Source organism: Apis mellifera, linkage group LG6, assembly GCF_003254395.2.
Source record: "Apis mellifera strain DH4 linkage group LG6, Amel_HAv3.1, whole genome shotgun sequence".
In the NCBI taxonomy this organism is placed as follows: domain Eukaryota; kingdom Metazoa; phylum Arthropoda; class Insecta; order Hymenoptera; family Apidae; genus Apis; species Apis mellifera.
In genome coordinates, this window is record NC_037643.1 from 8264597 (window position 1) to 8292062 (window position 27466).

The following is a 27466-nucleotide window of genomic DNA, read 5'->3' on the forward strand; positions in this document are numbered from 1 at the left end:
AATACACGCCCTTAAATAAATCCATCCACCGTCTCGGTGAAACCACCCCTCGCGCTCGCTTCCCGTTGCCTTTGCCCGCTCCTCGCAAGCCAGATTAGGCCCCTGATCTTTGTTACGAGGGATCCTCTTCCCGTTTCTCCCTTCCTTCCTATCTGTGTACATGTACACATGTGTACGCGCGAAGGGTAGATTCCACTACGATCCCTTGGCTTGGTCGATCGTTGGTGGCCCTGGAAAAGAAGATGATCCAAGAGTGCGAAACGATACATTGGGTGGGTATAACGACGGCGAGGGTAATAATGCGGATTGTGGGCGAGACAGGAGATGGATTTATAACGGGTGTACGGTCGGATATCGGTTAATTTAATCGCTATACATACTCGTTTAATTGCAATATACGTTTGTCCCTTGCGAACCAGTTCTCTCTTATTTTTCTTTTTCTCTTTTTTTCTCCCCCCTCGTTTTTCTTCTCACTGGATGGAGATCGAACGGTGTTCGTGTACTGTGTACTTAACGTTTACGATATTTGCCAGCGAAATAGAGAATCGCAATAAAATCAATAACGCTTATCGCGAGATCGGTGCTCAAAGGTGTACAAGCAGTAGCATCGAGTTATTTGATACGATATTCGTTTAACGGGCCGACGTTGATCGATGTTGCAAGCTTATTCTGATATTACATCGAGGCTATATGCGGCCCCCTTTCTCCAATCTGCGCTCGTGAAATTAGGAATGTAATATCGATTAATAAGGTTACGTTTGTAATCCGTATACGAATCCCGTACTCCACTCTATCGCCTTTCTTTTTAAATCGTTCTTTTAATGGAACGAGCTTTTCACTCCCTCTTTTTAAAAAATGCGATAAAAAGAACGAGTTGAAATAATTTGAAATCGAAGACGAATCGATGGGGATCCCTGATCCATCTAAGCGTCCACTTAAGTTATTACTAACAACGAACAAAGTCTGCCCTAAGCCAACGCGTGCGAGCCGAAACATCCGAGCTCGTCCAACGCCTGGCTTATCCACGGGGGACTACGAGGAATTTAATCGAGATAGCGCTCGATCTTTTTACAAGCGGCTCGATTACCGAACAACGATGGAACTCGTGGCGTGTCGTCGACGAGGGATCGCGCTCGATTGTAAAAAAAAAAAAAAAAAAAAAAAGAAAGAAAGGAAAAACGAAAAAAACGCCGACAACCGTCATATTTCAGCGGGTATCGAATCAACGTCGACGCGTCGTCAAACGCGCTTTATATAGCACGCGCGTGCTTGCGTGCGTGCGTGCGTGTACCTCCCCCTCTGCCCCCTCCCTCGAAGCCTGTTTCGATCGATCGATCTCGGCGGCGTAACAGCCGTGACACGTTTCGAGATTCCACGATCTTTTACGACGAGGCGCGGCGTATCGTTAACGATCGCTCGTCGACGTTTAATTAGCCGGGGCCCGCGATTACGAGCGCGCCGCATCGCGCAACAGGCCTCGAAGCGCAATTGCGACTGTAACGATCCATGCCCGAGGACCGTAAAAGGCCGGAGATACCAGCGGCCGGGACGAGAAATCGCTTCTTCTCCGTCCGCGGCTTCCTCTCGCGCTCTCGGAGAGATATCCATCCCTCCCCTTCCTTTCTCGCTCCTCTTGTTGGCCGTCGCTCGGGCCAACCCTCCTCGCTGCGTACGTTCGTACGTTCGTCCGTTCGTCCGTTCGTTGCCTCGCCGGATCGGCACGCACGAGGCGAATCGGCGAATTACGACGATTGAAATTCAATTCCGCGCGCGGCCGACCGGCTAATTAGACGCAGTTGCCGTATACCCGCGACACCGTGCCGTTCTTGGCGCGCACACGGGCCAGATATCTCGCTTCCTCTTCGGTCGGCGTTATTTTCTGCGTTTCTCTCCCCTCACCTCTTCCTCTCTCTCTCTCTCTCTCGCATCCGCCACGTGTTGCACCTCGCGCAATCGCCGCGTATACGGACCGTAAATGCCCTCGTCTCTTTGCTCGTTTCTCCAAAGCCGCATCCCTGTATACGTATATGTGTGTGTGTTCGTCTGTCTCTGTTCGGGGAACGGGGCCGGGCGACGGTCTCCGTCCGGCCAGCTACGTGCCTCGGGCTATATAAGGGGAGAAGTGCATTAAAGTCGATGGGCGGCGTGTAAAATCTGAGAAACGCGGAGGATCCTGGCTCGGGTGTTGGCTAGCTGTTACATTTCAACCCCCGTATAGTTGCCCGATTGTTTTATGACCGTCTTAATGGGCCGGCCCTCGGAACAGTGACTCGCTATTATCTACCTTGCACAACCGGTGGCCAACTTCGCCGCGATCCGCGGCGTCCGGTTGCGTGTTTTTGCTCGGCTCCCCTTACGCCCTCGGTTAAACGGCTGCCGAGTTCGTCCGAGTTCCTCGTCACCTCGTCGGATTTAAATTATGGGAAAATACGGGATGAGATTGCGTATATATATATATATATATATATATATATATATATATATATATATATATATATAAGAATCGTGTTTTTCTTTTTTAATGCGAAACGAAACTTATCAGAGTAGAATTCATTCGACAATTTCTAATCCCTCTTAATACCTTAATAATTCCAAGCAATCCGTAGAACGTTTTCGAAGAAATCGCGTTTCCTTGGCCCGAATAGCAGCGCATCTCTCGACAATCTCTTCTCAATCTTCTTACACGTATATGTATGTATGTATATATATGTATATCTTTCATTCCATAATACACATCCCTATTAACATACAAACATAGAAATTCTATCGAATCGGCAACCGCATCGGCCAACAGCGTTATAATTGTTCCCCGAATCGTTCGATGCTTCCAGGAACAATATTCGCGGTTATTACACGGTGCGCGCGGGCGTGTGCATTATTACTCTTATCCGAATGCCTGGAACCGGGGGAGTACGAGTTCGAACTGGCTTGTCGGCCCCTCTGTACCACCTCCCGGATCAGCCTATCTCTCGGTAAACGAGGCGGACTTCATCGCCGCGAGATGGTAATCCGCTTTTCCTTTTCGATCCGGCCCGCCGCTATTGTGCCATCGGTATAAATACTTCTCGAATCATTATACGTACATATACATATATAGATATGTAGAAGCGCGAAAGATTATAAGCCACGAGGCCGCGGGCGGTATAAGCGGAGCGGGCATGATTAACGCGCTCGAGCGTGCGTGCCGAATAATTACTCATTTGCAGCGGCCGCGGCGCGTTGTACCAACCCGTTCACCCCTCCCCTCCCTTCCTTTCCTCACCGTATTACGACACGAAAATCTCGAAGCGTGCATCGGATCCCCGACGATCGTTTATCGATCCTCTCGTTAAATTGCCCCCGCTCACTCCTCCCCCTCCCCTCCACCGCGATTTTGTATTATAACGCATGGCTGCGCGCAGACGCGCATGCATGCATAATTAAAAATTCGTAGCGGACCGTGGCTCCCACCCGATCGACCGACCAACCCATCCACCCACCGCGGCTTTTTGTATGCCGAGCGGCGACGGGCCGCGGACCGCGACGTCGATCGGCCGCCGGGCGAAGCGATCATACCCGCCGAGTTGAAAGCGTGTTGGGAATGGCGAATAAATGGGGAGGGGAGAGAGAGAGAGAGAGAGAGAAAAAGAAAACAGAAATTAGCGAGGGAACGTAATCGGATTCCTTTCCTGTTCCCTCCCCCCCATCTATCCGTTGTTTTTATCTTTCGTTTCTTTTTTACTTCTTTTTTTGCGCTCGCCGCGAAATGGCGACGCGATGGCGAGCGCAGTAAAAGGAGAAAGAAAAAAACTATCGGTCCACTCTCTTCTCCTTGTCGGCGTTTACGCCCCTGCTGAATCATCGCGCTTGTATTATGTTAATGGGTATATAGCCGCGGGTCGGTTCGATGGCTCGCTTTAATTTCGGTGACACGACGGTAATTTGCCCCGGTGCCGATTACACCTGCCGCTCGTTCAAAATCGTCGGAATTACCGTGGCCGACGGCCACACGGGTTTTCCGAAGGAAACGTAACGCGGCCTTATCTCCGTTGCGTTCCCCTCGTACATTTACGACTATTCGAATACGCCGTGGAAAGCATTCCTTGCCAATTACACAGCTCGCGTATACCCCGACAACGCTCTTCGGTTATCCGGTGTATCATTAGGCGAGCGCGTATAATAAGTTCCACGAGCGCCCGTACGAATCGTTGCGTCCCCGTTACGAGGATTCGAGCCGTGAGAAGGATATGGTGAGAAGGAATGACGCAGGTTTTTGCAGAATTTAGACACGGCGAAGGTGGCCACGTTTTCCACGAGTCACCACATGATCGTGCACACGAATCGCATTCGATCAACCTGCCGAGGATGCTTCGCGAGATTGCGGCGGGTGAAAATTGACCGCCAGGCATCGCGACCCTCTCTCTCTCCCTCCCCCTTTGGGACGTCACGAGACTCGCGTGTCGCTCGAGGGTTCGTGAGCATCCTGACGTTATTCGAACGAGCGAATAACGGATGAATTGAAAAATGTCGCGTGATATCGAGCGAAAAATTTATCCACCGGTTTTTTCGAACGATCGATCGGTCGATACCGATCTTGTATCTGATCTCTCCTTTTTTTTTGGAATATATATATATATATATATATATATATATATATATATATATATATATATATTCGAATACTTGGTACAATTGTAGGTATAGAAGTTATGGTTAGAATCTGATAGAACGAATCGTAAAAAATAGTTAAATAGTTGCGGCACGTCCGTGAAATAAGTCGTTTCGTTTAAAAGAGAGAGAGAGAGAGGAAAAAAAGATTGGAATTTTTAATAAATACACGTCCACGTAAAATATTTATAGAATATTCATTTCTACTAATGTTCAGGATTGTTTATGAAGGAAAAAAGAGAGAAAAAAAAAAAAAGAAAGAAATCCTTCGTACCTTCTTGACTCGTCGTAAATCGTCATTTCATCGACGAAAAATTTCCACTCGACAAATATCCTCCGCATCTGCGAAACAAGTATCCGCCGCGAAGGGAAAATATCTAAGGATTTCTTAGCGACCATCTTCCTTCGAGGCCTCGACGAAATTCATTTCGTGGTAAATGAGCGAGCACGGTAATTAACACTCGTAAAATTGTAATGGCCACCGCGGTAGGACGCGGTGGAAACAAAGATAGGAAAACAACGACTTGTTTCGTGGAACACCTTCACGTGGATTCGCATTGATGCATCCCGCGTGTATAAAGCCGAGGAGAAGAAAACGCGAGGCGAGGCGAGGCGAGGCGAGGCGAGGCGCGTCGTAACGGGGTGGTCATGGATCTCAAAATTGAAGATGTGAGTTATACACGCGTGTACGTGTGGGAAGAATGTGTGGTGACAAGCAGCGGGCCGGAGTGGCGGGGAACAGTTTTGTTTATTGGCTCTATTAAGAGCCGACCTCACGCTGGCACTAGCAGGGTGGCCAGGATGACATTCATCATGGTGAAAGTGGCGAGAACAATGTCACTGTGTTTTAAGGCGGACCGCATGGTGTTTTATGTCACTGAAGACGTTCTCCAAATGTATAATATTTACATTTGAGAGAGGAGGGGGAAAAAAAGAAAAGAAAAGAAAAAAGTAAAGAAGAAATTGACCTCTCTCCTATTGTTTCTCGTTTACCTTACTTTTTTCTCTTCGTTTTTTCCTTTCTTTCTTTCGCGTGAACGACAACGCGAAAAACACGATACAAATTACACGCATATTTCTTTGCCCAACCTTTGACAAAACCCGAAACTTTTTATATACATACAATGTTATACGTTAAAACAAAAACATATCTGTATCTTATAAATAAATACCTTATATGAATATTAAAGAGGAATGTATACATAGATTAGAATGAGGAAAGGGAAGCAAAGTCCGATCAAAAGCGCGGAAACGAACGACGATTTCCGGCAAGAAATCACTTCTCCCTCCTTCCTTCCTTCCCCTCTTCTTCGATTTTTCGACGGCGCCTGTATCGATGACGTTTAATTGGCAAACAAGCTCGATCGAGTCCCGACTTTCCTCTTCTTCCTCCTCCTCCTTCCCTTGACTCGAGCCTTCTTTCCAGTCACGGCTATCATCCCCCACGGGCCTATATTCTCCCTTGCTTTTTTTCCTCGGTTTCCCATCGGTACGGTCTATTGTGTTATTATTATCCCGGGCCGAGTCGCAGCCTCGGGTCGACGGTGTTATTATTATCCACGGGCGCAGGAGGTCGTCCGTAACTATCGAAGACGGCCGGTGACTTAATAATACTTCGCTACGTTAGCCTAATGGAAGCTGCCAACCGTGTAAGCCCACTAATTTATCGTCCTTTTTCTCCACCACCCCTCCTTTCTCTCATTGTTCAACTCGCCTCCTTTCCCCTCCCCTCCCATTATCTCTCACCGCTATCCATCTCCCTCGAATACGATCATCGCCTCTCCTTCCACCCTCTTTCCACGCTTCTCATCTTTTATCCTCATCTTCCTCCTCCCCCTTCTCGTCTCGTTTTTCATTCACAGACCGGTCGAACGCGCCGCCACCACCACCACCCGCTACCGGTTCATAAAAGGCGCGTTAAGCAAATAAATAAATTTCTGGCGGTGAGGATCGCGACGGTGGTAACGATTCCGACCGTCGATCTTCCGAGGAGGAGGATAACACGCGGTAGAAGGGTCGGTATTTTCCCTAACGTCGACTTTCGTCGGGAATTTATAACGCGGCTGCTGCTGCTGCTGCTTTCCTCGTAATCGGATTTACGCGATCCCGTGGAGAATATCCCGTCGTTCCCCCGTCGTTTCGGTGCCCGCGTGCCGACCGAAGGGTGGATTCTCCTGGTCTCACGATTGATCCCTTTCGAGCCTGTTTACGCCGCCCCCCCGATGATAAATTTCAGAGTAATGACGATTGGTCGACGAGAGATACGAGAGGTGAAAAATTGCGAAACAAGGATCGAGAGAGAGAGAGAGAGGAGGGGGAAAAAGGGTGTAAAAAAATAGATGTCAACGCGAGAATTTTTTTTCTCTCGAAGAAGAAGAAAACTGACGTCCAATAATTACCAATCAAAGTGCACTTTGCCTCTGTCGAGGTAGCTAATATTAAATAACTCGATAAAGGTGTTCGTACACGTGTGTATCTATGCGTGTGTATGTGTGTTCGAAAATTTTCTTTAATGCAAAAAGAAAAAAATGATATCGAAAGGTACGAATCGAACGTTGCAAAGTATAAATATTCTCGAACACGCGATAATGTTCCATGAATAATTAAACGTAACCTATATATATATATATATATATATATATATATATATATATATATATATATACATACATAATTTTCTTTAAGAAAAAAGAAAAGAAAAAAAAAATAGTCATCTTCTTCCGGTATTAATAAATTGGACGCTCAAAAGGAAATGCAATTTCCATTTAATGTAATATTTGAATATTAACATCCTATAATGTAATATAATATATACACGGATATAGATGCAAATTTACGAGTGAAAAATTTATGAGGTCTGTAAGGTCTATCGATGTCAAGTCTGACAGGTTAACGTTCTTTTCCATCAATATTCATACGGATGGAAAGAAGAAATCGTGGAAAAGAAAAAAAGGAGGCAATAATCGATGGAATAAACGACAAAGAGAAAAAAAAGAAGCAAGCGTGTGTAAAGAAGGACGCGTGTCAGAGTCCAGTTGCAGATAATAGAGGTTATAAAACTCGGCTAGTTACTTTTTTAGTTCGCCGTCACGATGCGATAGATAGTGTATATATATCGGTGGAACGAAGGCCGGCAACGCAACGGGTCGGGTTCGCGCTTGTCTACCGCTACACACGGTATAACGCTAACTACTTAACGCTTTATCGAGCACGACGGAACGGTGACTACTCAGTTTCGAAAGTTGCGAGCACGGGAGGATCCGATAACGATCGTAAAATTTCCGTTCTCGTCGCGACAATGGCCACCCCCTCCGGCCACCATCTCTTTTCGTCGCGTTTTTCTTCTTCCAACTTATCGTATCCCTCTCGCTCCGTCCCTGTCCCCCTACATGGCGGCGGCAGCGGAATAATAACGGAGCTCCCCGGGATTGTGTGCAGAACGGTTGTGTGTGTTACGGCATACACGCGCAGCGCGCCTATACGTACACGCGCATGTACTTCCCTCGGATGGAAGTCTTTCGAGCGAGCATAATGGCCTCAACACACCTACGTTCGATATCTGCATATGGGGTGCGCCCGTAAGAACGTAGATCGTTGCCTCCTTGAACGAGCAGCAACGTGGCCAGCGATTCTCCTAGTCCGCCGAGCACCGAGACAATACGCCGTTTATCTTCGATCTGGCGGAGGAAGGAAAGAGTTGGTCCTGCTCGTACATCACGCGCCGCTATGGGAGCCGATAAATTACTGTTAGGAAACCTGGTAAACCGGGAACGAGTGTACTCGCTTTTCAGATCGCTATTACGCGAGTAATGCCTCTTCGCCTCTACCGGTGACAGGGGATAAGAGAGGTGCTCCTTTTACCGACCGAACAGTGGGGATAAACGCATTGAAATCCGGCCAACCGGGATATGATTATTTTGTTCGACGCGCGCACGCCGATTGAATCTTAAGGGAACACGGACTACCACCGTTTCCTTCCTTCCTTCCTTCCCGCGATGTTATTCACGGTTCAAACGATTTCGATTCTACGCGTCTGGTTTCGAGGTATGTTTTACGTTTGTTGCGGAGGGATTGGTATCTGTTGCGTTAGTGCACGAGGAGAATCGTTTAGGCGATGTTCCGTTTCGAACGATGCGATGAAATGCGCAAGTTTAAGTTCCTGCGAAAAATGAGAAAAAAAAAATACATTATTGATGTTATTCCACGAAGTTTTATTTAAGTAACGATGCTCGTTTAAATAAAATTGCAAGTCATTTGGCCGATAACTCGTCGCATATTCTTTAGATTATTAAGTATTCAGAGATAATATAAAATGTATAGCGTATTTAAATATGCTTTCAAGTATCGGTGTTTTTTTTTTTTTCTGTTCCCTTATTTTAACGATTGTAAATCAAATAACAACGTATTTGTTAAAAAGATCGCGCGAAAGGTTAACCTGCGAAGTTTTTTTCGAGAAACTGTAACTGTAGGAAAATAATATAATCCAGAAATTAATTTCCAAAATTCGATTATTTGCACACTATTAAATTTGATAAATTTGATTAATTCGATTTAATTTAATTTCATTTATTTCAATAATATATACTATTCAGGTATTACTCAAATATCCCGATGTGTAACAAATACAAATTAAATTGCTTTTATTTATAATCCAAATACACAATTTGGAAAAATAAAAAATCAGATTACATTTAAATAAATTACGAAATTCGCGTAATTATACGTACTCGAACTCGCTTTGTCCTGGACGGAATTTTTATCGCTCATTCTTAAACGTGTCGTCGAAATGAAAATAATATCGAAATAATCGTCGAACCTTAGAGTAAGATAAACCTTGGAGACGAGAAAAAAAAAAAAAACAGGGGAAAAGAAAGCAAAGCATGGTTCATATACTCACGGATTCGAGTCGCTTTGTCCAACCCGATCTGATTTAATTTTCCATCCACGGATACCTGGTCAAAGAGCTTTTCCGTGGGACGGTCCTCTCCTTTTTCCTTGCCCGTTTCCTTCTTTCCTGTCCCTTCCTCGCAGCACGAGAACAGCTCCGGGGAGTAGCCGAATCGGATGACAGTAAATAACGAGAGGTCCTCGAGAGAAACTCGAACCACCGTGTTCGAGTGCTCGAGCGTATACGCAATCGACCATCGGAATCGAAATTCGATGCCTGACCGTATATATACATACACACACACACACACACACACACACGCCCTCGTGTTTAGAGGCTGTTTTCAGGCCGTGCTGGAAGAAGGAACAGGGTTAAACTCGACAGCAAGCCAAGAGGGATAACGGACTCCTCTCGAGTTTCCACAGCGAATCTCGCCACTCCTACGTTCCTCGTGGATGCGTGGAACGGCGACGGATCACAGGAGAATCGAACAAACAGGAAGCACGTATTTTACCAACAACGAGGCCCTTTTCGTGCGAAGGAGGAGAGGGAGAGAGAGAGGTAGGTCTTTGTAGCGCGAGAATCGAAATTGCTCGCTCCCTCCCTTAGGGGATTCGTATATACGCGAGTACGTGATTGAGGTCTGGCATTCGACTAATGTTTGTTCGAGTAACTTCCTATCTTGGCGCCTGTTTGCTCCTGCGCTTTAAAAATATACGTGATCAGAAAAGATTCAGTTGTGATGCGTGGTAAATCGAGGCTCCATTATCTTCTTAAATTTGTAAATCTCCAAAAGATCTAAAAAAAAAAAAAAAGTAGAGAATTATCAATTAAAGTCTTGTCGTTGTGAAAATATTTCCGTCTGAACTGAGAGAGTTAATGTTAATTTTTCTAAAAATACGAATTTTTAACGATTGTAAAAACTAGTTTAACTTGATTCGATAGTTTATATAAGAATATTAGTGGAAGATCGTTCCGATACTTGGACTCGTTTCCGAGAAATAAATCGGGATAAAATTTCGTTTCGTTACGTAAAAAGAATTCCTAGAATTTTCAACTATCAAATTGTACCCGCGCGAGCTTGAAGAAAAAAAATGATTAAATGTCACGTGTCGAAGCGCAATCTCGTCGTCAAGAAGGTGTACGATTACGAGCTCGCTACCAATCGTGGTCGTGGATCACAAATTATACGCCCGGAATTATAATACAATTTTCTCCGTGAATATAATCCCATTAGCCATTAACATCGCCGTTTATAAACCCGAAGGAAACGACAGCGCGGTCGCCACGAAGGGCAAAATCTAATTCCTCAAGCTCGCCCGATAAGGACTTCCTCTCGTTTCCCAATTATCCGTGCATCGATTACGGGAGCAGATCGAGGGTAGGGGCTTTAAACCCACGCCTAGAGCGATCTATTTTCCACCTCGCGGGCCCTCGCTACTTAAACTGGAATCACTCGAATTACACCCAGTTTATTTCATCGCCAATTACCCTTTCCTTCCACCAGGCTATATAACAGATCCAACTTCTCGATATTCCAACGGTAGCCGAACGCGAGTTGTCCATCCTAATAACAATGTAATCGTCCGTTGCAGAGAGTCGTCTGAATTATAATTTATCGATCGAATTTCATCAACGACAAGAAAAAAAAAGGATAAACGTTTTGATGATCGCGTCGCCTCCTCTTCTCTCGCGCCGCGACAACGACGAAAAAGTTACTTTACATGATGTATCTATTCGAGAGTTATCTAATAGCTTGCGAAAGAGCGTATGGGAGGAGCGGGGAGACGAAGGAGAGATGAGGAAATAAGCGATATACGGCTACCGCGCGAGCATCGATACTCTCCTCTCCCCACTCCTCCTCGCTTCTGCGGTTATGTAGTACATCCATTAAAGCCATATGCACGTGCGAAGGTACCGATGGCGAGGGCAGCGTTTGTACGTATTACCTGATGTTAATACGTTCCATTCGCATCTGCATAAGGCAACACGAGTAAGAAAGGCAACACGAGAGGACGAGGGCAGGAGAAAGAGGAGGAAGAGGGGGAGGAGTAGAGAAGAAATTGACCGACAGGAGAAGAGAAAGGAGGGAAACCGTTGAAACCGGTACTAATTATTTCGCGTTTTTTACACGCTCGTTAAGAGTTTCTTATGTTAACTGCACACACGAGGCGCGGCGAAGGGTGGAGGGGGAGATTTCGTTGGGCATCGATCGATTTTCTTGCCGCGAATCGGGAGCCGCTAGACCAGCCTCTCCTTTCCTCTCCCTTTCTCTTCTCCTCTCGCTCGACTTTTTATCAGGAACTCGTTAAAACCCGTGCAACACTTCGCCGGGCTATTAATCTTTCGTAATTGATAACGATCTACGACCCATCGGAGAACCGGTGGATACGTTTCTGCATACGATCTGTTTGTTCGAAGTTCATCAATCAGAATCGTGAAGAGAGAAAAAAGAAAAAAAGGAAGGAATCGAAATCCTTATTCCCATCGTATCGACCAGCTTTTGGATTTCGAAGCTGAACGATGGGGATGGATGGATGGTTTCGCACGCATATTATGGTTCTTTCATTAGCGCTTGGGGGAGGGGGACGCTTGTCGACGATCGTACTCGAGCCGCTCGTTTTTCCACTTGAGTAAGGGGATTGATAACGAGAACGCTCTTGATATGTTGAATTGAAAGAGTAATGTAAGCGATATAACGGCTAGATAAGTGAACACTGTATAGGAAATTATTGCACCGATCAGAGAATTTATTAAATAAATAGCAACGAAGGGGAGGGGAAAGAGCCGATTTACTTTTTTTATTTATCTAATCGCATGTAAAGTTGCATCGTATCTATCATCGCTTATCTCCGTTAATTCTTATTGCGTATACAAAGTATTGCATAATTGACGATTAAATTCAAATCCATCTATGTACATACATATATATATATACACGTATGTGTGTTTGTATTATTTATACAAACATCCGTAATAAAATTCCTTATAAAGATAAGGACCAATATCGTAAAAACGCGATATCACCAGTAACACGTACGATTGGTTAATATCAACGCTTTCTAAAATGATTCATCTCCCACTCTTATTACTCCTATAATTTTTCGCGCCCGATAAATCTCATATCTTCGAATAAAACGTAACGGACATTGATAAATCAAGCCTATATACACGAGCCTAATCCAAATGCACGTCCATTATAATAACCAACTGCGAGAAGAAACCTTTAACCACCGAGAGCCGAGAGCTCATTACGTCCGATTTCACCGAGTATCCCTCTCCTTATCGACCTGCCCGCATCCTTTGAACGCAACGTTATCGATGAATCGTTCGATAATCATCGATACGATCGATATCCCATCCGATAATCGTTAGCAGCGTCTCGGACAGTTGGACCGCGATATCGTGAGAAACGCGTCCAACCGCCACGGGAGGAGAAGGAGTAGAGGAAGGAGGGGGGGAGAGGCTGGCTCGTTTTCGCTCGCGTGCTCTCGCGTTACTCCTTCCCCCGTGGCGCGGCGGTAATTAAGGGAAGAGAAAGAAGGTTATTAACGAGATCGGCCGATAAGAGTGGACGGTTCGATCGAATTAACGATGTTACACCGACGTGCCGTGAACGTGCACGCGAGAGATCAAGCGGCCACGGGAGCGAGCGAGAGGCGAGCGCGACGAGGAGATAGAAAGATAGAGGCGAAGGCTTGGAACGCGATAAACGGAGAAAGAAAGAGAGAAGGACGTACGTACGTGTGTGTACGTGCGCGCACGGACGAGACCACCTACGTGTTAAACTTTCCTCCGTGCAAAAGTCGACACGAATCGGTTTACACGCACGGTATCGCGGCTAGTATTAATGCTTGCGTATGCTCGCGGCTCGGCGGTGCAGCAGGCTCGTTATCTGGCGCATAACGCCGCCGGTTCGCATGCAAATCGCAATGTGTGCATCGAGAGAATTGCGCCCAGGATACGAGGCGGTGGCACTCATCGCACAGGAAAATATAGTAATCCACCGTGCCACCTGATAAATTGCGCCACGAAGGCAACGCTGTAATCGCTGGAGGGTGACCGGTGGACGTGGATAGGGGTGAGCGTGGGGGGCGGATGCATAGGCAGGAAGGAGGAAATAATTAATGCCGCCGCTTAAGTTACGGGCAAATTCGAGCGGAAAAGTCGGAGTCCGGGAAAAAAAAAGGAAGGAAGAAAAAAGGAGGACGCGAAATTAATAGGTCTGGAGCGGCAACACGCGTAAACGCCGCGTGTCCGCGTGGAAAGATGCGGGATGAGATACGAATTAACGCGTCGCCTCCCTCTGCCTCTGAACGGGCGTCTTGAAACTCCTCTGTCCCGGATCCTGGAAAAACGATGCAATCAACCGGTGTTTGTTCCGTTTCGTTCTCCTTCTTTTCCTCATTTTTTGCCAAGAGATGGAGTGGAAGATGATGGAGCGGTGTCGTTACGTGCTTACATACGTTGTGCGGTATATCATCGAGTGTTTCTGTTTTTTTTTCTTTTTTTTTTTTTTTCGCCAACGAATTATGTTAATCGTGGCGCGTCATTCCTTCGTTTTCAATTACGTTCGAATTTTTTAAAGTTGAAGCAATTAAAAGAGCGGCGAATTTCCCTGTTTTCCTAGAAAAGATTAATATGGATACCTCAAACTCTTGAGCCCTTGCATCATATTCGTTCAAGATTATAAAAATTAAATAATAATAACTATTCGAATAACTATTTGCGTTTTATTATAATCTGAGAGTGACGATATAATTGAAAATGGTTGCTTTTTGTGGAAAAATGTGTTCGAATGTGTGCGCGTGCAAATAAACCTGCTGTTTCAAAGACTCGTTAACTCGCATATATTTACGGATATTTATAAAGAAATGGGGAAACGTGTATTTCATTGACTGAAACATAAAAATCAACAAATCATGTTTCGCTCAATTACACTCACGATTCATATTTTGAATTATTAATTTATATGTTTTCAATCGCTGCAAACTATGTCAAGCCCGTGAGCCAACATTTATTCAATTATTGCTCGAATGAAATTAGGAATTTTTAATAAATTAATAATAAAATTCGTAAGTACTTAACAATTAATAATTATATTTATTACTGAATCTGTATAAACACGTGCATCTAATTTTTCCGTTGAAAGAGAGAAAATTGATATTTATAGAATTATTGTTGAAAAACAATAATTACCGATTTAAAATAATAAAAAAAAAATATATATATATATATATTTTTTATAGATATATCAAAATCGTTTTTTCCCAATTTATATACACACGTTTTATATAATTGTGATAAATTCTTTCACTAACGAACCGTTTATATATAAATTCCAACTCCATTAATTTTCGCTAATTTTCATTTCATCAAACTCTCGCGTAAATTCAAAACACGATATATCGAATAGAAATAAATATTGCCACTGCCACGATTACACGAGTAAACTCTTTAATGGAAAAATTGATAAAATTTCGGATCGAACGAAAAATAGTACAACGAAAATCTTGGATATCTCGATTAAAGGGTTGATAAAGAGAAATCGGCTCGTCAATCGCGTTAAACCTCGTTACAAACGCGTTCTCTCGCATACGTCATTTCTGCAATCGGATGCGCGACGCACAGACACTCCCGTAATGAATTCCTCTGGTGGCGGGACGTTAAGAAACGGTCGGAAAAACGGTCGCGAGTGCTGGAATGCTAAACGCGAAAGGGGATGATGGTACGAGAGGAGAGGGGAGAGGGACGGGCGAACAGCGGAAAGTCTTGTCGCCTCGATGGAAATGAATTTTTCATTTCGCGCTAAACTCGCGAAACGGTTGGTGGCTTAAAGCGAAGATTAAAGGGCGGCAGCGCGAGCTTCTCCTTTTTCTACTTCATGAAGTATAAGAGGAAACGACGGGGGTGGTGCCGCCCCATTATTTTTCATTGCTCGCAAGCACGATCTTTCCCCATTTTCCCCTCGTTTCTTTCTCCTTTCCATCCTTCCTTCCTTCCTTCCTTCCTTCCTTCCTTCCTCGCTTGCTTCTTACTCTTTTCATCCATCCTCCTCCTCTTTGCGCTTTCCGTAGACTTCATTGAGAAGTCCTGCTCAACCGTATCCTTAAACTTGTATTACCGGGTGAATTACGAAGAACGAAGCTGCCGCTGAAGAACACGATCCTCGTGGATTATTCAATCGGACCGCGCAATTTGTTTCGCTGGTTTGGTCGCCTCCCTTTCTCAATATCGCGGTCGTCGGCTTTCGAGGTAAAGGTATAGAGAGAGAGAGAGAGAGAGAGAGAGAAAGGAGCGCGTGTTTGCCAGGTATTGTGCTAAGTCCAGCGGAAAACGCGTGGAATCGGTGTGCAACCTTTATGGGGCAGGAAAGTAACGTTAGATTCGATAAACATCGAGCGGAGAACGAGAATACAAACGTTTTCCCGTCGGCGGTTACGTTCCGCCGCCGGTGCTCGTGCTTCAAAGGAAGTTATTCGAGTCGCGCTAAAAGGACACGCAGTCTCGCGTACAATACGAGAAAAAAATATAACCGCGGGGAAAAATGCGGTCAACGAGTATTGTCGAACGAAAAACTCAGGTAAACAGTCGGGTATGGTGTTCAAGGCGAAGAGAAAAATCGCTTTTAGCGTACGCAATAGCAATAGCGCGCCTCTTTTCCTTTATTTTCAGATTAAAAGACGTTGGTCGTTTGAACGAGAGAAATACAGGGGCGACAACTCGCTAATTGAAATACCTCGACTGGGTAATCGGCGGATTCGTCGTTTATATCGGACGCCGCTTCGACCGCTATCGAACGGTATCCATAAGCGTGGAATTACGGCGTTGTATTTCTCCGGAACTGGCTTTGCACACGTCCTTTCGCCAGATGCCGTCTTCCCGATATCGTCTTCCCTTTGACCGGAGTTATTACTTATACCACGAGGGTATCGGCGGTTTATTTTGTCGACGACGTAAGAGACGTCGGCGGCTGAGGTGAGCAAAAGGAACGACGAAAAGAGAGTAGTAGCGGTGCAAAGAGTGAAAGAGACGAGCCAAGCGAAAGAGTGAGAGAGTGGAAGAGGAACGGATGGAAGGGAGGGCGAAGGATCTCTCCGCAGATTAGAGCGCGAATCAATATTGGGCAGCGAGGCGAGGCTTTTATCGGCGCTGAAAGAAATCCCCTCGCTTCCTTCTTCGAGTGGGCACCGACTTGGAATGGAAACCAGTGGTAGAGAACCGGGCAAGGAAAAACGAAGGAGACGGAACGAGAGTATGGATAGAGAGATACGCGTATATAGCAGAGTAGTTCGGGGGACGGAGATGGAAAAAAGAGACAGAATGGAGAGTGACGGAAAGAGACACGAAAGATGAAGAGGGGAGCGACGATGGAGACGAAGGATAAGCACGAAGGGTATGAGGAGAACTGAAGAGCCCATGGAAGGAGGAACTCGGCGGAGAAAGGGAGAAGTAAGAGGACGAGGATTCCGTTCGAGCAACTTACCGGACTTCTACGTTCTCTCCACGGTCGAGGATTTACAGATTACGCGCTGGTAGACCGAGCTCCTGAGTGCGACCGAGAGAGAAACCTATCGAGAGTGGCGACGCGCGAACGAGCAAGGGAGAGAACGCGAGAATCGGCACGAGCGAGAAGGATGGTATAAAGGAATGACACGGAGAGGGAGTCAAGGACCATTCGGCGCGATGAGTGCGACGAAAACGGAGCTATCGAGTCCGCGCGGACTCGAACGGGTGCCGGTGACTCGACCAATCAGGGACCAGCGTTCTGGCCAGCCGACCAATCCGTTGGCGCTGCGAGCATTACACGTTTATTATCACGCGGGAAAAAGAAATGACTGTTTATAAATAATTAGAGAGGTTTTAATTAACCCTCGGGACGCTCTCGGACCGCCGGTATCCATCGCTGTTTTAATCGCTCGGTCGGTTTTACCATGGACGACGACACCGCCTCCGCCACCGCCACCACCACCGCCGTCTGTTCAATCTATCCCTACTCATAACGAAACCGCGTTATATTTGTAAAACTAAACCATCGATCGGCATCGGTCATTAAAGGCAACCCTTGTTCTCGTTTTCTTCGCTGCCAGACGTCTTGTGTCAAGGTGTCTTTGATGCATATGTATGCGTATATACGTGTATACTTGCAACAGTATAGAGTATATTTACCTACACGATTTTATCTTTTCCCACTTTCTTTTTTCTTTCCTCGATGACAAGAATATTTTGCTTTTTTCCTTTCTTTTCGGTATCTGCGCGGCACACGTCGAAACGAAACATGGGAACGCACGCTATTATTATTAGAAAATGTTGTGTTCTGGTCCTCTCTGAGCGTACACGTCGACTCGTGAATTCGTATGCACTATTTTCCCGTCAAAAATTCATCTGACCGTTTTTTGACTGCATCACGTTATCCAACAGGCAATTGCCTTCCGATGGATAGAATCGCGGCCTCTAAAACCTTTCCAAAAGGCCTCCAATGGCGCGGACACGACAAAAGGGAAATCAAAGCATCGTCGAAGAGTTTTACGATCGAACGCCCCGCTTTCGTGGCGAGGGGTTCTTCAGTTTAGCTTCCTCGCTACTTTTGGCTGCCACCGTCTCGAATATTTTATTCTCCTCTCTCGTTCACCGTATCTTTTCCACGCTGGATAAAAGATGCTCCGTAAGATCCTTCTTCGGTTGGTTGGCCACGTTCGTGCAAATTCACATATACGCATACACATAGCGCTTACCACACACACATACACACGTACACATATACACAAAACGCGTGCACATACACTGAGAATAAACTTTCGCACCTTCTTCTCTGTGAGTAAGATTTATCGGGAAGAAAGTTGCCACGACAAAGGGGTAAATGACTTTCGAATATCTCAGCTTTTCGAATGCGTCAGCTGTGAATCTCGAGCGTGAGGGCGCTGCGAGCGACGCCAACGATAGTTCCTCCATGTTCATAGAGCTTGTCCTATTTCGAAACGAGTCTTCCTAATCTGAGAAGAGTGGTTTCAAAGAGAAGGAGAGGTCGAGATTTTCATTCGAAAAGCATCACGTAATCCACACACGGTCTCGTCGACTCCGTGAAATCGTCCAAGTTCACTCACGGTATTTCCTAGACGAATTTAACGACGACGCATCACAGAGTTCGTGTATGCGCTACCAACCGTTTTGTACCACTAAAGAGGTCGCTGCGGAAACTCGATCTTTCCGGAAAGTTCTACGAGTCTGTTCGAAAGAATCATGAGATTTTCAACTGTTGTGTTATCGAAAACAGAATTTCCGATTGCTTTGCATTGTTCAATACTTGTTGGATGGATACTAAGCGAAGAAAATTTGTGAAAAGTGAAGATTTTGAAGAAAATTTGATTAAAATTGCTTTTCTTTACGTACCAGGTATGTAATATATATTTAGGTTATGTTGCAAATATATAGTATTCGATACAACAAATGGTATAATCTTTGAAATGAAAGTTAATCAAAATCAGAATTAATTTTTACGTTAAAAATATGTTATAAATATTTTTATTATTAAAAGATCGAGCGTTATTTTTGATAATAAATTGTGCTTTGTGAAATTTTATAAAATGTTTAAAAAGAAAATATTTAGAAAGAATTAGAAGCATCATAGTATCGAAAATATAAAAATATCGTTACGAAGTACATTAAATTATATTTTTAAACAAATATTATAAAGTTTATATTACGATCGACGTAAACCAACATCAATGACTCGTTATGTATTTCAAGAATAATTGTTTCGGTCACGTAACACAGTTGTTTTTCCTATGCGAAGTAAACTCGCGAATTGCATAAACGTTTCTGTATACGGAATACTCGCATTTCGTGATTAGCATTGTATCGCGAGATACTTACATTTTAGCGTCATTTGACTAATGCTATTTATCTATCTTGGATAATACCATTTCTAATTCTTCAATATCAAACTTCTAAAGTTGAAGCTCTAATATCTAACCTCTTAGTATTTCACTAATTACCTTAACAAAGTATCGTTTATCGTTAATTAGTGATTAAATAGTCCTAAATCAACAATTAGCACGAAAAGCTAAATTTAACACGTTCTTTCGAAAAACATCGATAAATATGTTACTTTTCTTTCTTTTTTTTTTTTTTTTAAATATATACCATATTTATATATAGAAGTATTTACGAATAATTATAATTTCAAATCGATTTTCGGCGAATATAAATCATCGTCGGGAAAAATTTGTTTAAAATCGTATCCTCTGTAACATATTTAAAGATCATGAAAACTCACGAGATCGTTAGATTAGATCACAGATAGATTGATTTTATTTCTTTATTATTATCACAATTACGAAGAATGAAATCGCGCAATGCTCGTTTCTACGAACTTTCTATATAATATCAAATTTTTTAAAAAATTCGAACAAAATTTTCAAAAATATACGATATCTTTTCTTTTTTAACGATTCCAATTATACACTCATTAGAGAGATTACACTTATATATACACGTTCGAGAACCTTATCTGGCACGCAACACACGTACAAACTTTATCGCTAATATACGTTTTCGAACTCTGGCCAAAACTCGAGTTTAGAGCCCACGCCATTCAGTCACGCAATCGAACCCGTTCATCGACGTCTCCCGCGATCGTTGCCGCCGATGACAGGGGACGAACGGAGCGTACAAAATCCGTTTCCGGTCGAGCGGTTCCGCGAAATGATTTATTATGCCGTCGAGCGTGCACCGTCGAGAGGAACCGAACGGAGCGTGACCTGCGGTGAGCGCATTGTAGACACGGTGAATCGGCACCGAGAAGAATATGAACCTATCCCCTCCCCCAAGGAGAGCCCTCATTGTTTATTTTATTGGAACACCACGGGTGAATAGGGACGGGCGGGGAGAGGGGACCAAGACCGATGGAGCATAGAAAAGGGGGTAATTATATGGGCGCCACTCGGCGCACCAGCAATCACGCGATCGTAATCCATCCTTTCAGATAGAGGCGAGGCCGACGTGTCGGTAAGGGCCAGATGCGCATCGCTCGTGGTCCGCTTTTTATACGGCCTCGTTCGGGATCGTATTTACACGGCCGATCCTCGAGAGATCGACCCGACCCGATCCGCTCCGCTGCACGTATAATTGGCCACGATGTTAAATAGATCGCTCGACCAATTGCTTTTCCACCGTACTCCTGTCAGCGTCCGTTCTCAAGAGAAAATTTGGTTATCTTTTTTTAGATAGATAAATGACACGATTGTTTTATTAGATGTCTCTATTGTAGACAATAGTTTGTTGCCGCGGGGCAACGTGTCGTTATCGATATTAATTTTAACGGAGATTTATACGAGAGTATAGAGGTAGGCAAAAAGGAAAAACGATAATACAAACGAGAAGAAATCGAAGATAATACGAATTGTATTCCAATGTACGATTAATTTATACATTTTCCCACGACAAATCCTCTTGGCCACTTGACTACACACACCGTGATTTCGATTCGAACGTGCAACAAGCGTCCGGTCGGGCGAGCACGCGCTGTTTTTGGCCGCGCTGTCATCGATCCTCCTCCTCCTCTTCCCCCACATTTTATTCCAACGTTTGTCCATCGTGACAGAGGGGGAGGAGGAGGAGGTCAACGAAGTCGTCACCGCCGCCGCATCGAACGAGGCTTTCGCTTCCGGTCGGTGCGCCTTTTCCCCGACGGAATCGCGTTAACGAAGCGTCGAAAAACGGTTTATACCGGCGGACCGATGCGTCAGCGTCGTTCGAATCCGATGTCGGCGTATTATTAGCAAAGAACGAAAATGTGGGTGTCGGTGGGGAGGGGCGGGAGGCGTGCGTGCCGGTCCCTATAAAAGGACGCGGGCGCGGAACAAGCCGGTTAAATGGGGATAGCGTCGGGGAGGGAAGTTACGTTGACGTTTCGGGGTGGCAACAGCGGCAGACTTCTCAATGAGTTCCTAAATCGAAAGGGCTTTCGCCCCTCGTTCGTTCACCCCCTGCGGCTCGGGATGGCACCCTCATATAGACGGTAGAGAGAATCGGCGTGTTTGGAGAGCGAGAGGGGCGGCGGTGGTAAAGAGGGAAGAAAATAACAGATTTCCCAGACGCGCCTCGTTCGAAACCCCCTTGCCACGTAGACTCTGCACCACCGGTGAGAGAGGAGAGAGAAGAAGAAGAAGGAATTCTTTTCCACCCTCTTCCTCTATCTTCTCTCATTCCACGCTCGTCTTTCTACCATCTTCTAGGCCTTTCTGCTTTTTTTCCTCTCTCTCTCTCTCAACTTACTCTGTCGAGTTGCTTCCTAACGAGAGGCAAGAAACTTCTTCTTACCCGACGATATCCTTCCCCCATCTTGGGCCGAGAAGAGCCCCCTCCGCCACCCGCACTTCTTTTCTCTCTCTCTTTCTCTCTCTCTTCTCCCTCGTCTACTTTCAGCTCGCGTCCTGCTCCTTTGTCGTATGTATATAAGGGAAGCGATGGAAGTTCCTCGTGGGCAGCCCATTGCGCCGGGGAGGACCCTTCAACCCCGGGCCTCCGCTGCTGATTAAGGCATAAAAGGCATAAAAGGCGGAGGGATATATATGTATATATATATATATATGTGTGTGTATATATACATATACGTATATATACAGTGGCGGGCGAGCCCCTGGCAAAAGTGAGGGGAAAAGAAATTTGTTCGGCCGAGGGGGATGGGCCGTGCGGGGCGATGAAGAGACCCGGGGCAAATACAACGGGACGGGATACCTAATTGTAAGTACATTATACCTTCGGTCCGCGCGGGATTATACAGCTGCTTCTTTATTGCTGACAGTGGCGTCTTTTATCCGTAATCCCCGCTGCTTCGTTCCGATTATAGCTCCCCCCGCGAATCCCCCTCCCTCCTCCGCCCTCGTTGTCCAGGCGACGAGCTCTCGTCTCGTCTCGTCTCGTATCGCGAAAAAAGTATATCCTTTTGTTTTTCTCGCGAATCGCATAAATCGCCAATTCCAAGAGCCGTTGTACGCTTTTCAATGTACGCCCTTGTCAGGGACTTTTTATCCCCCTCTTCCTGCTTCCTCTTGCGCCGCGATACTCAAGTCGGCTGACTTGGTATTTTCGCGGAAAATCAGCCAGCCTTTCTTCATCAACCTCATTCCCTCCCTCCTCTTCGCTTCGCTTCATTTTTGTAAGCTTTCTCTTTTTTTTCTCCCTCCTCCTTCCCCAATTTCGTCATGGAGAGGAAGGATATCGGTTTACCCGGCATTCGTTGAAATTGGACGAGCGGTGATTAACGCGAGAAAGAGGAAGGGAAAGAAAGATTGGAAATAATGTGTCCTCGCGCGTCCCCGAAATGGCTGACTCGGTTGAAAACTAGTCGTCGAATCGATATTAATACATCGACGCGTCGAACGATCCGTCGGAACGAATAAAGGAAAATACGACGGAGCGCATGGAGGGAGGGAGGGAGGGAGGGGTTACAGTGGATGAGGTTTTGCGGAGGAGGGAATCACGTAGGAACGATCTGCGCGACCCTTTTTATTTCACGATGGAATCCGACCGCAAGGCCAATCTGGCCGAAACCTCGTAATTTATCCGGGAAAGTATAGGGCTCCGTGAAGGGGGAAATGGCGATAGTACGATATCGTGTTTCGTCCATTTTCAATTGGACGATAATTGACATTTCCCTCGGTGGCACAGCGCAATATCGGGATCCGCCAATTTACTTAAAGCACCTAAATTAAGATCGCTGTTTCCCCGATGGAAGGGAAGGGAAGGGGGAGGAGGAGGAACAAATTTTTTTCGGGCGCGCAGCTTTTTTCGCCCGATCAGCGGATAAAAATGCAATATCGTAAGATATACGATATTTCACGCAGAATGGAAAGATAAAGTAAGAATAACTCGTTAACCCCGTTTCCAATTTCGAAGCCCGCGGAAATAATGGTATACTTTTATGTATTATGCATTGAAATCGACACCTCGTATTTCTATATTTAAACGAGTTTTTCGAAAATATCCGCGCCGGATGAAAGGAAAACTAGGATGCGGTGTACGGTTATCTTCGATAATTTCGATATGTCCGATATTTTTAAAATTGCGCAACCGCGAGTAATTTTAAACGTATTTCGATTAATATTAAATCACGTGGATAGATCTGGATAATTATGAGAATCAAACTATTATATATTTAATCTTCGCGCGTAATTATTATAACTAATTATTATTCACGAGGAAAAGACCAATTAACTTATTTTTGTCAACGTTATTATTATTCATAAATCATTATCTATATGTTTATTCAGAATACATCATCAGATACAGATTAGCAGATCCAATTAATATATCAATTTTTTACATTCCTAAAAAAAACGTTTCTGATTGAGGAAGGACGCGAATTAAACAACTTGTGGAGCGACAATTTAATCGTCAACGTAATCTCTAACTGAATTTCAGAAAAGATAAACGCAGAGAGCCGAAGAGGAGAGGAGAACGAACCAAAATAAAGGGTACAATGAAGGAGGAGGGAAAAAGGAAGAAGGCAAGAACTGGTGTCGCGAGAGGCAAGTCGTCGGGACGTCTTCATCGTTCCACGATTCGAAGCCGTTCGTCATTTCCGGTGGGCAAGACACTCGCGGCTATCTCTTCGTCTCGCGAGTCGATCGTCGAATTTGTTTTGCAATCCCGGCGCCTCGTTTATCGTCGGTACACATCGTGTACCGTCCGAGAGATAGAAGACCTCGAGTTCCTCGAGGTCCAGGGTTTCGTCCGTCGTCGGCGAAAGGGAATGCATCGAACGATCCGGCTCCGGTCCCTTTTTCGCGTTTCCCGACCGGTATCTGCACGTGTAAGGACAGGGCAGAGCAGATAGCGGCGCGGCGAGCGTGTCGATCCGTTTATCGAGCCGTGTATTTACGCGCGGCGTGACTCGTAGACGCGCGTTCGCCAGATAACCGCGATAATATAGAAACGCCAATAATGAAATACGATAAGCCGGGCATAGAATTTGTATACGACGGCCCGTCGTGGATTAAAGAGCTGTTAGCATAATCTGAACGACTCTATACCTATGTCCCAACAAACACGGCGCACGGGGGCAATTAGAAACGCTTCTCGTTCGTCGTACACCGCTGCGTGTATATAATCCACGCACGCGGCCGTATACACATCGAGGGTACACATCGAGAGGCTCTCGATACAACCAAGATCGAGATACGCAAGTATTATGCGTGATTTGCTCTCGGCCGCGATAAACCTTTCGCGCGTTTCCTCTTCCCTGCGAATAAATTACGCTAGGACGATAGGTTGACACGCGTTCGACTCTTTTGTTCCCTTTTCGAAATCGAAGAATCCACTCGCTCTCGTTGAACGTCGCTAATCGTCTCGTTTTACGCTTACATCGCGCTTGTCGCCGACTCGACGGGACCCTTCTTCCCTCACCCTTCCTGGCCCCTAGAGTCCGTATCCCCTCCCCTTCCCATCGTAGTTTTATCCCCGTCCGCCAGGGGGACGGGAACACGCGTCGTCGCAGGACTCGGGTAGGGAGCAAAGTCAATTTCGAGGCGAGATGCCACGGGGTTAATGGGTCTCCTTTGTCGTAAATTCGGGCTTTAGTGTGAAAGCTGCCTAAACCTACCTCCGTTGCTCCTTCCTCGCCGGAGGAGTCCCCTTCGTTTCGTGCCTCTGGGAGCCTTGTAACAAACAGGATACAGGTACTTCGGATTTTTTTTTGCTCTCTCTCTCTCTCTTTCTTCTCCATCCTATCGCGCACGATTTTTCTTCCTCTTCTCTCGCCTCTTCTCCCTTTTTTTCTCCCCCGTTCTGACTTACTCCCGTGTCGCCGATCTTTGTCGCTCCTCCGAGACCGAGCTGTTCTCTTCCACCTTCCTCGAGCATCCTTTTTTCTCCGCTCGTTTCTTACGCGATCTCCCGTATACATCGCTCTCCGTCCTATCGTTTCCCTCTCCCCTTTCCAACCTTCCTTACCCGGGTAGCCAGCACGGTCCTTTCTCTTTGTCACGCTTTAACGTCCTTTTCTTCTGTTTTCCAGCTATCTCTCTTCCGCCCCCTCCATCTGTCGGCATCGCCTGCCGCCACATCGTCGAGCGATTTATTATCCGACCGTTCCACCTCGGGCACCGTTCTGCTTAGCCGCTGTTTTTTATTCCCGGTGAATAAGGGGAGTGAGGGAGCCGGGATCAGGCCGGGAGCGTGAGCGGTGGTGGAACGGGTGGAGGGAAGGAACGGGAAACACGGCGGAAACTGGAGAGAGCCAGAGGAGAGAGAGGAACTGGTGGAAAAGAAGATAAATCGCGACAGTTGCCAACCTAAGAAGTTTGATTATGTTGGCTCAGCCGAGGCTACGCTCGGTTAGATTTGTATTAAGCTCGCGCCCGCCCAGCGTCGACGGGAATATGCTTTATAAGCGTATCGTGGCGTGCTCGAGCGCTTCGAGATCTTAGATGGTCGAAAACAGGGGAAGGAAACGCGGTACGTAAAGAAAAAGTATTAAAGTATTATATCTAACGTCCGATTTTCTCTGTGATTTGGAAGCTCTGGAGCTTTCCTATCATTTCAATGTATGTAATTTTCAATTATTATAACAATAACAAGATATTGGATTGTAAAAAGGAAAGATAATTCTTTATTATAAATCATTTTTACTTTTTTTTATTCTCTTACTTGAAAGGTGTTAACAGGTTCTTGTTTGATTTGCAGGTTATCAAAATCCAGAAAGAATGGGAAGAAATAGCGAAGAGATACGAGGTCGTTTCTTTTTCCTCATCAAAAATCTATGGAATATCGTTTTTTGTTGAAGATTACGTTACAAGATAATTCAAAACATTTGTTACTAGTTACACATGGTTGTCGCGTGGGTGGTGTAGGTGTTTAGTCTGGGGAATGTTTAGATCCCTTCCATGGTTTCACTCTGTGAAGTGGAGTTTATGCGTAAACGATAGGGTCTTGACAGATCGTCTATTCCTGGTATACGAAAGTGTGAACACTTGAAAGCACTTCCCGTTTCTGAGATACGTGTTCTTAAGATTATAGAAACAAAAAAAAAAAGAAAAAAAACATGCGTGCTTTCAGTTACATATGTTTGTATTCAAATATATAAATATTCTTTAAAAAATTCTTTTCTCAATCTACATCAAACTGATCGCTTCATCTTGTTTTTTGATCAGCATAATATAAATATTGACTTTGTGTTCATAAAAATAGAAATAGATTGGAGATTCGTTAAAATTTTTATTATCAATTTCATTCTATTTTAAATTTACTTGTAAATTATTATCAAGATGTACAACACCGATGTATCAATTTCTTTTATTTTTCTTTCCGTTTTCTTCGACTTCACGGCAAAATTAAAGGAACGTTCTATGTAATGAAAATTATCAATTCGATAAACGTCTTTGGCCATCGATGATCCAAGCGAAGTTGAAACGCGTTAAACAAGGTTACGGTTCAATTCATGCTATATAAGCGTGCGGATACACGGTTATACACGCGCACACGTATGCAAATCGGTCTGCTTTCCAGTAAACTGGTGTATATCAGTTTCACAATTACGAAACAGCGAGGAATTGCTGGAAGATCAGTTTCCTAAATGAAACAAATTAGCGGCGTAAATGGACGGCAAATGCGGCGGGACTACATTTTCACCGGAGATCGTTCCGCCAGAAATACTGGTAGCTGTCGAGAAGTTCGGAGATTAAGATAATTTTATTAACGCCGGCCTTTCGCTCTGGCTGTGCTATTAGCGGGGAATGGCCCGTTGTGTGTATCGATCGTGCGGAACGAACGATTTCACTCGGCCGGCCAGAGGTAAAAATGTTTAATAGACACGAGTTATGTGTGTTTCTCTCGTCTAATGTGCTTTAATCGCGCCGATTAACGGATCTCGCCGATCGTGTCGACCTGTTTTCCAATAGAGCCAACTAGAACTCTCTCGCGGAGAAGTGG

The 27466-nt window shown here is 45.1% G+C and overlaps 1 long non-coding RNA gene across 1 annotated transcript; it reads left to right on the top strand.

Moving 5' to 3' along the window:
• The first annotated feature begins 10007 nt into the window (after positions 1-10007).
• On the top strand, positions 10008-26235 carry LOC100578830. The gene is made up of 5 exons (XR_001703257.2): positions 10008-10096; positions 16211-18928; positions 23960-25215; positions 25554-25993; positions 26222-26235. It is a non-coding gene; the product is annotated as an uncharacterized LOC100578830 (long non-coding RNA).
• The last annotated feature ends 1231 nt before the right edge of the window (positions 26236-27466 follow it).